We start from the raw sequence: 16,296 nt of genomic DNA, 5'->3' as shown, positions 1-16,296 counted from the left end.
TATACGGAAGCATGATGGGCCATTTATTAAAAAAAAAAGAGGATGTTTTTGAAAATTTTAGAAAATTGGGGATTCAAAACAAAGAAAGAAAGAGGTGGGGAGTAAAGAGAAAGTTGAGAATGGAAATGAGGAGTGTGTATAATTTTGCACATAAAATAATACTAATCTTTAAACCCTTATCTTATTAAAAATATTTAAATTTTATTCACATTTTAAAAAAATATTCTAATATCAAATCGTATGTCTTATTCTAATAAGTTATCAATCACAATTCACAACTATTTTTTTTGTAGATTTCAAATTTTGCGCATAAAACACCCCTGATACCTACTCGATAAACTCTCGTAAACCATTCCTATCATGGAAAAGTCCCGGAAAAACCCTTGAGAGGCCTGAGAAGATATATATATGACTTGGTAGAGTAGATGAACATTTGACTAATGGTCAGCTGTTCGATTCATCGTACAAATACTTTATCAGGCGAGTTTGTCGCACATGATTTATCAGTACGATTTACCTGACTAACGTGGTTTACAAGCTACTGTATAACTAGTTAGCAAATATTTTCGAAACCCCTCGATAAGAGTAGCTCTAATTTAAAGGGGAAAAAATTATTTGTAGAAAACGAAAAAATAAAAAAAATAATAAAACCTAAGGTTTATGTTGATAAACATACTCAAAATCGCCAGTCCCACTTGTCCAATTTTAGTAGGCTGAAAGAGCATGGAATTAATTGGACCTAAGGGTGGGACCGCTATTTGTAATCAAGAGATTTGTACGTAATTATGATGTTTTATGGCAGGAGTTAAAGGTACGCTCATTATTTTTAATTAACTCAGAACAGCTGTCGTCACCATAATGAGATTGTAATCATGATTCACAATTAATTAAAGCAACAAAAATCAAGAACTAATGTTTGATCTAATTTTACATAATATTTATTTATTTATATATATATATAGGCAAAAACTTGTGTGAGACGGTCTCACGAGTCGTATTTTGTGATACGGATAATATTATTTTTTTATGTTAAGAGTATTACTTTTTATTGTGAATATTGACAGGATTGACCCGTCTCACAAATAAAGATTCGTGAGACCGTCTCACAAGAGACTTATATAATTTTTCTGGAGCAACTACTATTGTTTACTCCCATGCATATTATCATTATGGTTTAACTCACACGCACAAAATGAGCAGACCAGACTTTTAACATTTCAATTTAATTGGGCTTTATTCATATAAAATTTATTATTAATTTACTTCTTAGCATAAGTATTTTTTATTTAATAATCCAATAATCGTAGCTGTCAACATTTGAATTTTCTCATTGATACATTAATTGCTTTTCTTCAAATATTAGAAGTTCTTCACACTTTATTCCAGATTAAATTAAACATCGATTATTCAAAATAATCGAATGGATAATATTCACAACTTGGGAATTTTCTTCACATGCATCTAATTAATACACAAATAATAACTCTCTAAAAATAGCGAACTTCCGACTAAAATTTGGAGCCAACCAAGAAATAGAATAATGTTCAGAAATTGGTTGCATGTGAATTGGAAGAAATAATGATATATATATAAAAGCTGGATAATAAAACTTACAGTTATTCTCTCACACACACACACACACACACACACACACACACACACATATATATCCCAGCTGGATAATAAAACTTACACTTATTCTTAATGTGAAGACAAGCTACATTAACTGGGGGAATTAATTAAGAGCCATCTGTCGAATGGCATGTGGAACACTTCAATGCTACGGAACCATTTCAATTCTCACCATCGTCATCGCTACAAAAAATGCATACTGCCTTGCCAATTTTTTATTTGGATTGCCTCGCCGTTTGTTATTTTATAGGATAAATTTAAAAAATATATTTATACCCCGGGGAATATCGGGTCATCCCGAGAAGACGGAAGGAGGAGCCGAGTAGTAGGGGTTCGATGAATCTTGGGCCACAGAAGGACAGGACCCGGGGGCAAAAGCCCGAGTTACAAGCGTCCGAGGAGAGTTCTGCAGCCAGGATTTTTTTCCGAGTATCACAGTACATGTGTCGTGTTTTAAACTATAGGTATGGGGTATCATGACTTGATCATCATTAGGAGACCCTTTGGCGTGTAAAAGAGTGACAGACTCAATCGAAACAAGCTTGGGTTGTCAGCCCTAACAATTTCAATAAAATAGAAACATGGGCAGCCACTGAAAACAAAATCATCATTAGTTTTCCTCCTATAAATACCAAGTTTAGTTTATTTCTAACAGATATACATATTCCTTTGCAAGAAATATTTATTCTCCTCACAGAATATTGAATTGAACGTCAGAGTGGCTACGTCGGAAAACCATCTGGCGCCCCACTAACGATGTATGTTATTCCTTGATTGCGCAGGTATTTCTAAAGCAAGAAAAAACCCTTTTCGGTATAACCCTAGTCCGACCCGGTGAAATTGCTCATCCATCTCACACTTAATTCTCCCGATCACATCATTGGTGCCGTCTGTGGGAAATCAGATCTAACATGAAGATATGGTTTCCACTCGAAAATCAGCCCGAAAAGACACTTCCAGAAGTTCAGGCTCAAAGGTTTCCCCGAGGAAATCCATCCCCAACAAACCTTCGTCGTCAATCCGGAACAATTAACTCCATGGATAGCAACAGCTGTTCAGAAGGCTATGGCAGAGAAAATACCTCCTAGCAGTAGCCGAGCACCCTGTGAGGAAGGACCCCAGGAGAAATCTCCTTCTCGGGATGGAGTGGAGGAGGAAAAAGAAGCGAGTTCCCAAGAAAGGTCCAAGGCTATTTGTAACGCCCCGAAAATTTAAAAGTCCACGCGAACCACATGCATGAAATTATTAATTTCGCTTGTATTTTAATTAAATGTTTTAGTTGCATGAATTAATTATGTTGTGCATATTTACATGTTTAAATTATATTTATCTACATGGACGCATTAAAATGTATTTTTAAAGGTTATTCGAGTTGCGATCGAGGTGCGGAGACCGAGGGTTGAAAAATGTAAAATGTTTTTATTAAACAATTGTTTTTAATTATTTAAATTAAGGGTGATGTTTTTTGTTATTTTTGAAAATATGGGGTTTTGAGGTGATTTTATACGTCGGGGCGTAATTTTTATCGGTGTTGGTTTTTCAACAAAAATACGAACTTATTGTCAACCCGGCTAATAAATTCACAAACTTATTTAAACAAAACTATTTTTAGTATTTTAATTAAAGACTATTGGGCCTAATTTGTATGCTTATTAGGCCTAAGCCTTATTAGTTGATTAATTAGTATTTAAAGCAAAAATTCCCACCCCAACCCCTACACAAAACTCACGCCCCACACTCCATCCTAATTCAAACTCTTTTCTCAAACACAATTCTCTCCTTCAATTCACGGCACACAACTTATTTTGAAGAGAAGTGTTCGAAAGTTTCAAAGGGAAAAGCATCAAGTTTGCTAGAATTTTCAAGCAGTCGTTTCCTCGTCGTCGTTTGTCAATTCGTCAACGTAAAGACATGTCATATTCTTCCTTTACTCATCATCACACCATATTATGAATTTGTTTATGAAATTGCATGAAAACAAGTTGCACCTTATTATTTTTGTACAAGCATCTTAGGTGGTTTTTAAAACATATAATTTGATCCAAAAACCATGAATTTCATGTACCCAAGGGGCTGCCATGATTAGGATGTGTTAGGGTCATGTTTTACACAAGTTTAAGGGCCTAGAAGCATGCACAATATGCTGCAAAACACGAATAACGGAAGCGGGAAACCGAATCGGGTGATTATGTCTTGAAGGGCTCGGTTTAAGGGAGATAGTGGCTGGGCTTGGGTTTGGCTGAGACCAGGGTTGGCTAGGGGTGTGTATGAGTCAAGGGTGGAGTCCTAGCCATGCTAGGACTCGAGCACAAGAGGTTGGGAGGAGTCCTAGGTCCCGAGAGCATGAAGGGATGCGTAGGGTGTGGGGCTTGCGCAGGATGTAAGGGCTCGGCCAGGGGGATTTGGGCTTGGCTAGGCTAGGTCATTAGGTTCCTAGGAGGGTGTGCAAGGGTCTGGGCAGGGGCTGGTGCGGTTTGGGTGCGTTGTGGCCCGAAGGAACATGATGAAGCATGGACAACATGATATACGCGAGGCTGCTGCCACTGGTTCAGTGGATTGCTGCTCACATCCACGGGCTTGGGTTGGTCTTGGTATGGTCTGGGCGTGGTCCAAGGTCAGTTAGGGTCATGGTGGTTCATTGGTGGCTCGGCTGGAAGAGTCCTAGGCTAGCTAGGAGTCCTAAGATATACTAGGATACACATGCACAACACATACAGAATTTGGGTCAAGTTCCAGCAAGGTTTAAGCAAGCCAAGGCTAGGTTCAGGGGCTTGGGCTTGATCAAGAGGGTTCCTAGGTGGGTTGGCTAGGGTTTGGCTCGGGCGTGGCTCAAGTAAATTGGGATATGGCTCGGTGGGTTCGTTAAGGTGTCAATTTCGAGATTTTAAGAACAAAAATAGAATCCATGGGTCCATGGGGGTTGATCATGACTTGGAAGAGTAGAATAAATAATACAAATTTTATGTCTAAAATTTGGGATCAAAATAACGAGTTTTGGATTTATCCGAGATTTAATCAAATCACGAAACGTTAATCAAAGAATTAATTGAAACACGTAGTTTTAAGCTTAATAAAATTATGAAAAATTATATTTAAGCTCAATTAATTATTAAAAGTCTAATTTTTGAATTTAGAAATTTTATATTAAGGTTTGGTTTAATTCGGGATTAAAACATATTAATACGTCACATTTCAATATTAATATAAAAGTCTTCGATTTAAGTTAAATAAAAATATGAAAAAATTCATGTAGGCTTAAATAATTATTTGGGACATGTTAGAGTCAATGAAATTAATAAAAAGTCAAAAACGTGGAATTTTACGTCTAGGGATAAAACGGTCATTTTACATCTATAAATTAGTAAACGTCATGGCAGTGTCCTGAATGCTGTTTTATATGATAATATGATTATTTTATATGTTTATGAATTTTTTATGTTAAAATATGTATTTTAATTGTTTATGCATATAATATGTTAAAATGTTTATGTTTATGGATTTTTAGGATTTAATATGTTAAAACGTTTGTTTTAAAATGTTTATGAAATTTTTATACGTTAAAATGTTATTTTAAATGTTTATGATGTTAAAATGTTTATTTTTAAATATTTATAGCTTTTTATGGATTTTTATATGTTAAAACGTTTATTTTAAATGTTTACGAATTAACATGTCAAAATGTTAGTTTAAATGTTATGATTTAATATGTTAAAAGGTTGGTTTTAAAATGTTTATGAATTTTAGGATTTAATATGTTATGATTTATTATTTTAAATGTTTATGGGTTTTATGATTAAACGAAAACGTTAAAAGATATGTTACATGATTGGTTTAAAAGAAAAATGTATATGCATGTTAAAATTTTATAAAGTGATGAAAAAATGAAACGTTGAAGGAAGTTAAATAATTGTGACTAATACGATGATATGTTGGAAATTTCGTGAGGGTTATGGCCCAGTGGGAGCCCGACGATCGTATTTCCTTGGATACAGATATGAACATGTTTACAATGATATGTTAATACGCAAGGCCAAGACTCAGTTGATCAGTGAGAGTGTCACTGGTGTTTCCGCCGTCCAGTACTGTGGTTACATGTAGATGGATCCATCGCCCAACACGTATACGAACACGAAGGTCACAATTAACGATCTGAATTCAACGAAAAGAAAAAAAATACGTATATGTTGATGATAATATGAATACATATATGTTGATGATGATATGAATGTGAATATGTTTATGATGATATGAAAACGTTTATGCCAAAATTTATGAAAATGTTTATGAAAATTTTTACGAACATGTTTATATTTAAAGGTTATGCATCATGAAAATATTTTCGAAAATGTTCATGTTTAAAGTTTACGCATCTTCATGAAAACGATATTTTAAGTACAAATATTTTCACTGTTGTATGTGATCTGTATATGTAGTACTTGTTATCGAGATTATGGTGTGTTGAGTCTGTAGATTCACTAGGTGTGATTGATGCAGGTGATTATGATAATAATGTTAATGGAGGTCTTGATGGTTGACTTTGCTGGAGTGAAGGTGCACTTAACCCGAGGACCAACGCTAGTTTTTCGCACTAATTATGATTTATGATTTTAAGTTATGTGAAACATATTCTATGATTTTTATTTAAGTTATGAGAGATTTTTGAGAGGTTATAGTATGGGCTATACTTTTCAAATAATGTTTTTAAGTTTGGTAAACGTTTGACGATTTAAACTATTTTCCTTTGGATTTTTTAAATATTAGGTGGTTGTTTGTTTTTAAAAGGGTGCAAGGTATATTTTCCAATCGGCCGAATTGTGAGAAGTTTGAAAAAAAATAAAATTCTAGCACGATTTAAGAAAACGAATAGCAGACGTTTCACTATTACTGTGGCCGAAGAATTAGAAGATTTAAAACAGAAGGTGAAGAAGCTAGAGGGACAGGTCAGATCCTCTCGCACTCCCCAAGTTCAACCAAGTGTGTGTCCTTTCTCCACCCGCATAGTCAATGAGCCCTTGCCAGCTCATTATAAATCAGCAAACATCAAAGAGTATGATGACAACTTGGAACCGGAAGAGCACCTGACTCGTTTTGAAAATATGGCCATGCTGCATTGCCATGGCGATGGGATCAAGTGTAAAAATTTCTTGACTACGTTGGTGGATTCAGCCCAACGGTGGTTCGAGAAGCTGGACCCTCGGAGTATACAAACTTTCGAGGATTTCAAAAGAGTCTTTTTACATCACTTCAGTAGCAGCAAACAGTACAAAAAGACGCACTTTTGCCTGTTCGAGATCAAACAGGGCAGAGAGGAATCATTAAGAGCTTACATCCTTAAGTTCAATAAGGCAGCATTGGAGGTTCTTTCCTGTGCCCCGAAAACTAAAAACACGACGTTCACTCAGGGGCTTCAGGAGGGGGATTTCTTCTGGTTTTTGGCAAAAAAGTTACCAAGATATTTTGAAGATTTACTATGTCGAGCAGAGAAATACATCAACATGGAGGAAGCCCAGAAGCAAAAAAGAGAAGCTGTGAGGAAAGAGAAAATCAGCCAACCAGGGAGAGTAAAGGAACGTGTCCGAAAGGACAACCTTCTGGGGCTTTTTTCTAGTTACGCTCCATCAAAAAGATCAAAAGACCGATTTGTAAATCTTTGCGAAGATACGGAAACCAGCTCCCACCGCCCTCCCTAGGGCCCGAAAACCAGCCTTGAAGTTTTGTGTGTTCTATCAGGAATGCTATCATGACACCAGTGAATGTAAGCAATTAAGGAGAAATCATTATATGACAGATTCTGCTGTAGCAAGCCCGGCGGAGAAGAGAACAAAAAGACTCCCGTGGGTTCCCAGAAATCCAAGGCCATTACCATGCAGCAGAGCTCCGAGTTCTTAAATCCTACGAGGAAATCACTCTAAACCCACCACGTCGGAAAGGGACCGGGAGGGGAAGACCAGGGAAAAATCCCCAACTCTGGGGTAATTAAAATGATATATGTAGGATCAACTGATGGAGATTCTAACCGGGCAAGGAAAGCCTGGAGCCGGCGAGAAGTTTTACATGTGAATGCCCCGAGTAGAGAGGAATAGCCTAGGGATGGCAATTTCCTCCGAACCCATTGGAGGATCCGATACCCGACCAGAATAGAAGAGGGTATGGAGGGATTATTAGACCCGATTAAATAATTGGGTAACGGGGTAGGGGGATTTTCGGGTTCGGGTATGGAGGCGGGNATATATATCATAACTTCATTGAAACAATTTAAATTTGAAAAAATTCAATTGTATATGATAATTGGGTATTTGGGTAGGGTATGGGTATCCGATAATCCGATGGATATGGGGATAGGTATGGAGAAGAATTTAATAAATGGGTATGGGGATGGATGTATGAAATCCGACCCATACCCTACCCATTGCCATCCCTAGAATAGCCAACCATAAGTTTTGGAACCCAGGTGAAACGTCTACTACTCGTTTTTCTTTAAAATATAATAGAATTTTTTTCCTACCATTCCATTCGGCCGAAATATACTAAACATTTATATGTTTATATATATATATATCTATTAAATCTCTCAAAACCACTTAAAAGCATAACGTCATAAAACCTTAAAAGTAATCTTAATGTGGAAAACTATCAAAGGTCATCGGGTTATGTGCACCATCAGTCTTGCTAGTTCAACTGTCAAGTCCTCTAACATCATCAAAATCATGCCCACCTGCATCATTCACACTGCATTATTCACACCTAATGAGTCTATTGACTCAGCAAACCTTAACCAGGATAACAAGTAATACTGTTGAAACATTTCATGTTCACAATCTTGCTTGATTTTGATGTTAACAAAACTTGTTATTTTGTTACTGATAAATTTACCTAAGTGCGCAGAGCTGATATCAGTTACGAGCTATTGAAAATCGCAAACTGAAAGTGCCAACTGATTGCCCAAACTGAACCAGTTCAACTGATGTATCATAGACCGGTTCAACTAATTGTCCAGCTGATAGATGGTTCAACACGGGATCTTCAGAAGCCCGGCCAGCTGATGAAAAGTTCAACTGATGAAGAGCCCAGCTGACCAGTTCAACTGATAGAGTGAAATAAGTTCAACTGACGAGTCAACTGATTTCACCAGCCCAACTGAAGATCAGTTCAGATGACCAGTTGAAAGCATCAGTCAGAACTTATCAGTTGAAGATCAAGACAAGCTCATCAAAGTGGATTCCAGCTATGCACGAAGGTACAAAAGCAATTGTCCAGTCAAAAGACAATAATGAATGTTGCATCAAGAGCATAAAGACAAAGCGTTCCAGAAAGTACAAGACAAATTTCGAAGAAGGGATTCAAAATGCAACAGATACGATAATTGAGTGTCACTGTACGATCAAAGCTTCCCGCCTATAAATAGAAGGTGAAGATCAGTGAAGACGTAGACACAACACAAGATGAGAAGATGATAAAGTGTGTGAAAGAAAAAGAGCATGCTTAATGCATATCAGTTTAAAAGAGAAGCAATCAGCCCAGTCGAGGGAACACTTAAAAGTGTTATCAGCTTAGTTTAGAAGCCTATTTCTCTCGGTGTGTGAGAACACATTCGTGTTGTATTCATTGTTTAGTTCTCACACACGCACACACCACCACCACTCAAATACAGTCTTGCACAAAGACATAAAAAATTGTGTATGTAGTCTTTGATACATAGACGTTAAACAAGTGTTGGCTGGAAGGTGCTGTCTTCAGTCTAGACTAGGAGTTCAGTTATGCAGTAGAGTAAGTCCTAAGCTGAGTGGGTTTGTACAAGGCATTGTATAAATCAAAGTCTTCTAGTGGATCCTACCCGAGGTAGTATAAGAGGTGACGTAGGAGCAATTGAAGCCTCCGAACATTCATAAACATATCTTGTGTTATTTCTATTTAACTACTTGTTTTGTTCTTAACTGTTTTGATCAGTTCAGCTGATATCAGTTCAATTCTTACTATAACTGAATTGATATAAGTCAGAACCGATCCCCTTTATTTCAGTTATTCAGTTTCACAAGTTCTAAAACCAATCGGTTTTTCTTAAAAAATGATTATTTTGAGTGTCTTCCGCTTGGTTTCTAACCAAAATCGATTTAATTCATCGGTGTAAACATTCTTAGAACACGAGCTATGACAGCTCATTGATTTATTGTGTCTTTGATGCATCATATGTATTGGATGCTGATAAGCACACGGTCCTTCAAATACATATACGTTCAAATGCGACAGTGAAAAAAATATGTTTAATAAAAATAGCTTTTCATTAAATGCATCCTTCAAACCATTTTTCTTTCATAATAAACATATACATATACATTCTCTTTAAGGTGAATTCCGTTCATTAATTGTGATCATCCTTTAATCATTCGACCGATTGATTAATCTCATCTCTAACCATGGTATCAGGCGGAGAGGCAACATTAACCACTTTTTCATTATGTGCCTTGGCCTATAGGCGACAGAGACATCGACGACACTCTCACCCGTCAACTGAGTCTTGGTCTTGCATATCATCATATCCTTTCGACGGAAATTCGATCGTCGGGCTCCCTCTGGGCCTCGTCCCTTACGAATACCCATTTCCATACTGCACAATTAAATGACTTCTTTCAAAACGTTTTTTCTCATTTCCATTACTTTATAAAAATACATGCAATAATATCATTTTCTTTTAAACCAAGCATACAACACATCTTCTAGCATTTATCGTTTTCCATCATAAAATTTCATAATATATCAAAATAAACATTGTAACATTCATTACAACATTCAGGGCACTGCCAGGACGTCTAACATTTTTCAAGTGTAGAATGACCATTTTGCCCTTGAAACTCTAACTTTCTCAATTCATCCTTAGACCTTAAAAAGACGACCCAAATACATCTAAACTAAATATAACATCTTAAAATACACTCATATATATTTCTTAGACGTAAACTTATTCTCAATAATTGACTTGAGCATCGAAGGAGCTACGTCAGGACACTCTCCCGGCCCTCTTCTAACGATCTCATTTGTGATTTCAGGCCTAAAGTAAATTCGAGGTCTACATTCGGTCTAGTCTCAGCTATTGGAACCAAACCCTATATTTTTTGTGAGTATCAGTACAAAAATTAATAAATTCTTTAGTTGTATGATGTGTTTACGGTGTCGTTAGGTGTCAGTTGACGACACTTATATGAAATGTCATCGGACTTGCATACATGCTGGGCCATGATGTTTGGTGCGCACTGGGAAAACTTTTCGATTACACAATAGTCTGCAAACGATGTTAGTCAGATAAACTTACTCGACAAACTCTGTGTAACAAGCTCGTCCAAAAATTAAAGTTATTGACATGGAAAATCGAATTAAAACTACATTATACTGAATTATTTTTTTTACAAAATAATCCATGCTAAAGTACTTTCACATAACTAATATATAAAAACATTAACAAAAAAATGTTCAGGATTATACTCAATCAAACGAAATAAAACCTACATTGTATGTGTGTGTCGTCATGCATTTTACCTTTTGATTCAAAAATAAGTTACACTAACCAACATAATATTTTGAATTCATGAATCAATTTTATGTATAGCCAATTGTAAAAACTACAATTGTAAAAATAAGGATTGTTTAATTAGAAACTTAATCTTTAGATTCTCAAGGCACGTAAAAAATAAGCGATACACTTCGAAGAATTAACCTTGTCGATCAAGTTGTAAGTACGGAAACTCCATGTTCTATGCACAAGTCGCAGATTCCCAGCTAGAAACACGAGACATGGATACGGCAGTTTGACAATCACACGTCAAACACCTTCTAATTAGTATGAGGTCTCTCGTATTTTTATATAAACACTTTCATATGTGTGACATTTGAGGATGAATTGTCCATCGAGCTCGGAGCATCTTCATATATAGTATACTTTAACGCTATCTAAAAGATATAATTGATCGGGATAACATTGAAACAATCATATTTGATAACGTGAGTCGGATCACATTTTGTGACCCATAAATTTTGTCACACATGTCAAGCTTGCGTGCGTTTACACACTAAATTTTTGACTTGTAATCAATAAAACTCGAAACACAGAGGTCAGACAGATGGAGTGGAAATTTTTCGCAACTGGATCGATTACTTATGATGTGACATTATTGGTACAATTGGATGAAAAAGGTTCCAAGGTACAACATCATCCACCACTCAAATTTTTTTTTTTTTTTTTAACCTTACATAAAATTATCCAAAGAAGAAAATATAATTTGACTGGGACCATGATCTGTCGATTTTTATTATAACATATATAATATAGGGAAAATTGCCAAATGTACTTCTTCTTCCTTTTTTTTTTTTAAAAAAAAAAGCTGACAAAATTTACTTTTAAACCGAAGAAATTGATAAAATTAGGGCCATAGTTGGGTCAAAGCTATTATTTTTTTCGAGATAATCTCTAATAATCGTTGGATCTCGGTTTTCTCATGTCCAAACGCAGCGGAAGTTTTAAAATTTTTATTTTATTTTGACAATCAAAATATATTTGTTTTGGGCACTCGTATGGTTTTATGATTTAAACATTCATAGGGAGTTTGAACTTTTATACCTTTGGTGAAAGATTCACACGGCTCCAACTATTTCGGGGTTAACGGAAATAGCTCTTGATAAATTTCCTACGAACTTTCTTCAAATCTCCTTTATTTAATCCTCCTAATCAGGTCCACGACTAGAAGATTTGTTCCTCTTCCAAATAGCACTAGAATATTTGGAAGAACTTTTAACGTTGAAGATTAAAAATCGAGAGATGGCTCAAACCAAAAACATTTTTATTGAGGCCGAAATCTGAGAGGAATATTGGAGAGAATTCCGAAAATCATGTTCTCTTGGAGGCTAGGGTTTTTTCAAAAATTGTGAATGAATTGTTTTTAACTTTAAGCCTAATACACATATATATTAGCTTAGGGCTCATTAATTAAATTAAATACTTAATGGACTTAATCAATTAATTATTCTAGTCCAACTAGTTTAATTAATTAATTAATCTCTAAAAGTCCAATTAAGAACCTTAATAATATGTATGTTGGTCTTGTACTCCTACAAGCCCATTATACATATATCCATTACATTTAATTTAAATATCTTATAAATTCAACATTTGAATTTAATATTTAAATTATAAATTCAACTCCTTGAATTTATCACCTCCAAAATTTAATATTTAATAAACTCAACTTTTGAGCTTAATAAATTAAATGCATCATAAATTTTATAAATTCAACTCCTTGAATTTATTCTCTCCAAATTTCATAAATTCAACTTCTTGAATTTACTATCTCATAAATTCAACTCCTTGAATTTGTTTTCTCAAAATTTAATTATCATAAATTCAATTCCTTAAATTTACTATAGCATAATATAAATTCAACTCCTTGAATTTATTCTCTCAATGGGAACAAATGATCCAGTGCTTGTGTGACCCTCAATGGTTCAGGGATACAGCTAGTCATGGGTTCACAACTCCTTGTGATTCAGGACATAATCTTTTATTCAGGCTTACTCTTATTTGTCACATTCTATGTATCAACAATTGATCATGAGAATGTCAGAAATCATATTTCTGATTAAACCCATCGAATCATGGTAAGAACGTCTAGTAGCATCGCCCCATGATTCCCTAAGTATCACTGGTAGTACCTGCAAGAACCAGTCGGTTATGATTAATGTACAGTACGGTCCCTTCATCTCATATATTCCGATCGAATCTGCAACCAGTGGTTCATCGAGGGTTGCATAATAATTCGATAACTATGAGCGGTGAATCCCCGACTACGTTGAGCTATTTTGACACGATATGATTTTTCATGGCATGTTTACGTTTATGCTTTTAAGTTCATGAAAGGTATGTTGCTATCAGTATTTTTCACTGTAGCATGTTATGTATATATACTTGCTATTATCGGTACAGGTGTTGATTTTATAGACTCACTAGGCGTGTTTGATGCAGGTGAGCATTTTGATGAGGAGGCTGGAGGTGCCGAACTCTAAGTAGACAGGGCTGGATGTGCGCAAATGACACGAGGACCATATTTTCCGCACATCACTTTTTATGAGTTTTGAGTAGACATGATCGATTTTATACGTTATTATATTATGATGTTGATTTCCAGGATTTCACACAATTAATTTTGTTCATGCATGGTTGAGGGCCGAGTTGGCAAATTTAAACTGAAGTAGTTTATCTGTTATTCGATCACGATTATTTTTTGAAATGTGTATTTTTCAGTAGTAGTGCATGCATGCAAGTTTTTAATTTTGAAATTTAAGTTAACAAAAAAAAATTTTGGTCGTATTTTTAAGTAGTAGATGTTTCATAACAAATAAATATACATAACATACAACAATGAAAAGTACCATAATAAAAATACAATTCATGATCTTAAAAAGTCGTATGTATAATCATAACCTGATAAAGCATAATCATTTTCATAACATAACATATAACAACATATCACTGTATATGTGTTCGTTTTCTTAGTTTGAATACCGTTCATCAGCTGTGACTTTCGTATCATCGTATTAAGCGATGGATCTATCTACGTATAACCGCGGTACCAGGCGACGGGGACATCAGCAACAGTATTACCCATCCACTGAGCTTTGGTCTTACATATCATCGTATTAACATGTCATCATATTAGTCACAACCAACTACCATCCTTCAAAATATGTCATCATATTCATCACTTATAAAAATCATGCATATACGTAAATTTTTCTTAAAACTAAGCATGCAACGTATTTTTCATAATTACGTAAAAATCATGTCCATAATAACAAAAACATTTAAAAACATGCAAAATCGTGTTTAGGGCGCTGCCAGAGCTAAAACTCGACCTATGTGCAAACTGACTCTTTTGCCCTTGGAAACCCTAAATGATCATTTTATCCCTGGACCTCAAAATTTCGATCCGAAGCTGACCAAACTCTTTAAAACACCCCAAAACATATTTATAAGCATTTCTTAGACGATTCGTTTTAAAACTTGGACCGGGATCTCGGTTTTAACCCGAATCAACCCGAAACTTAACCAAAATGTTCCCAACTTAAACTGTGACTCAAACTTACACAGTCATCCCCTAAACCACACGTTCCAGACCCCTTAGGACCTATGAACAAAGCTTGCAACTTTCTGGAACTTTCCAGCGCTTACAAGTCGAACCCTAGCCAGCCAAATTCACGATTCAACGATCCTGGACCTAACCACAGAAGACCAGACCCAAGCCAACCTCCCCTAGACCAACCCTGGATCCTCTTGGACCGACATGACTTGAGCTCACAGCCCCATGCAAGCTGTACGACTCACGCACTTGCTAGCCACCAAAGGAACTCCACCCGAGACCAACTCACACACAACTCGATCGATCGGACCTAACACCAAACCAGTAGCATCCGAGCCACCCCTAGACCATGACTCAGACCCACCAGGGTCTGGTCCGTGGCTAGGAACGGTCCTTCACGGGCGGCTCCCTTAGTTCCTCCAACCTAGCCCCAACCGAGACCAACCACGAGACAAAGCGTTCGGCCCACACAAATTCTTGACCCTCACTCGACTTTAGACCTTGACACCTTTTTCTTCGACTTAAACATCCCCTAGGATCAAGACACGACAGCCACCTATAATAAAATAAAGAAAAACGTGAGTTGCTCAAAAGTCATGCATTATTCCACGAAAAAAACATACAAAAAAGCTAGATCAAATATTTTTGTATTAAAATATACACATATCAACATAAATAGCGAGAATGATGAGAAAAAAGACGATAGAGGCATGCCTTAACATTTAGACGCTAGAAAACTCAGAGATACGTGCGTCGGAATAGCACCGGAGGAGCGGGGAGGAAGCTTGCTTGAAAACTATGGAGGAAATCGAGAGTTGCAGCTGAAGAGAGCTTCGAAAATGTGGCTGCTTCTATGGGGTGGGCTGCCAAATGGATTTGGATAGGGTTAGGGTTTGATGGTTCATGGTTTAAGTAGGAATTAACACACTAATGGGCCCTAATTAAACGTTTAAATGGGTTAAAAGGGTTTTTTCCCATTAAGCACTAAATTAAACCCATCAAGCCCGAACACACTCCCAAAAAATATTTCGTTTTGGTACGTTTTTTAAAATATTGCCCGAACCCTCAAAAAGTCTTATGAATCGATAAAATTTGCGTACCGGTTAAAAATATAACTCGACGGTAAAAATCCCAACCAAGCCCATTTTCTAAAATCATATCTAAAAACACCTCATGTTAAATAATTAAAAATACTTATTCAATAAAAATATTTTTCCTGAATATCCCCGGTCTCCGTTCTTTGTTCGAGCGCGAAATGCAACTTAAAACCCTAATGCATAAAACTTTAAAATAACCGCTTATCCATGTCAACCATGCAATAAATGCATAATAATCATTACGTTGTTATTTAAATAAAACCCTAGATTTCATGCAGTCAGGTTACATAGTTCGAATTTTCCTAGACCTTACAACTCTCCCCCCTTAAATTGAATTTCGTCCTCGAAATTTGAAACATACCGAATAACTCCGGGTAACGACTCCTCATTTTGGTCTCCGTCTCCCAAGTAGCCTCCTCCTCGGAATGATTTAGCCACTTGACTTT

The sequence above is a fragment of the Primulina huaijiensis genome, chromosome 2, assembly GCF_012295235.1.
Source record: "Primulina huaijiensis isolate GDHJ02 chromosome 2, ASM1229523v2, whole genome shotgun sequence".
Classification (NCBI taxonomy): Eukaryota; Viridiplantae; Streptophyta; class Magnoliopsida; order Lamiales; family Gesneriaceae; genus Primulina; species Primulina huaijiensis.
The sequence above is the reverse complement of the archived record's forward strand: the minus strand, read 5'-3'. Positions refer to the sequence as shown.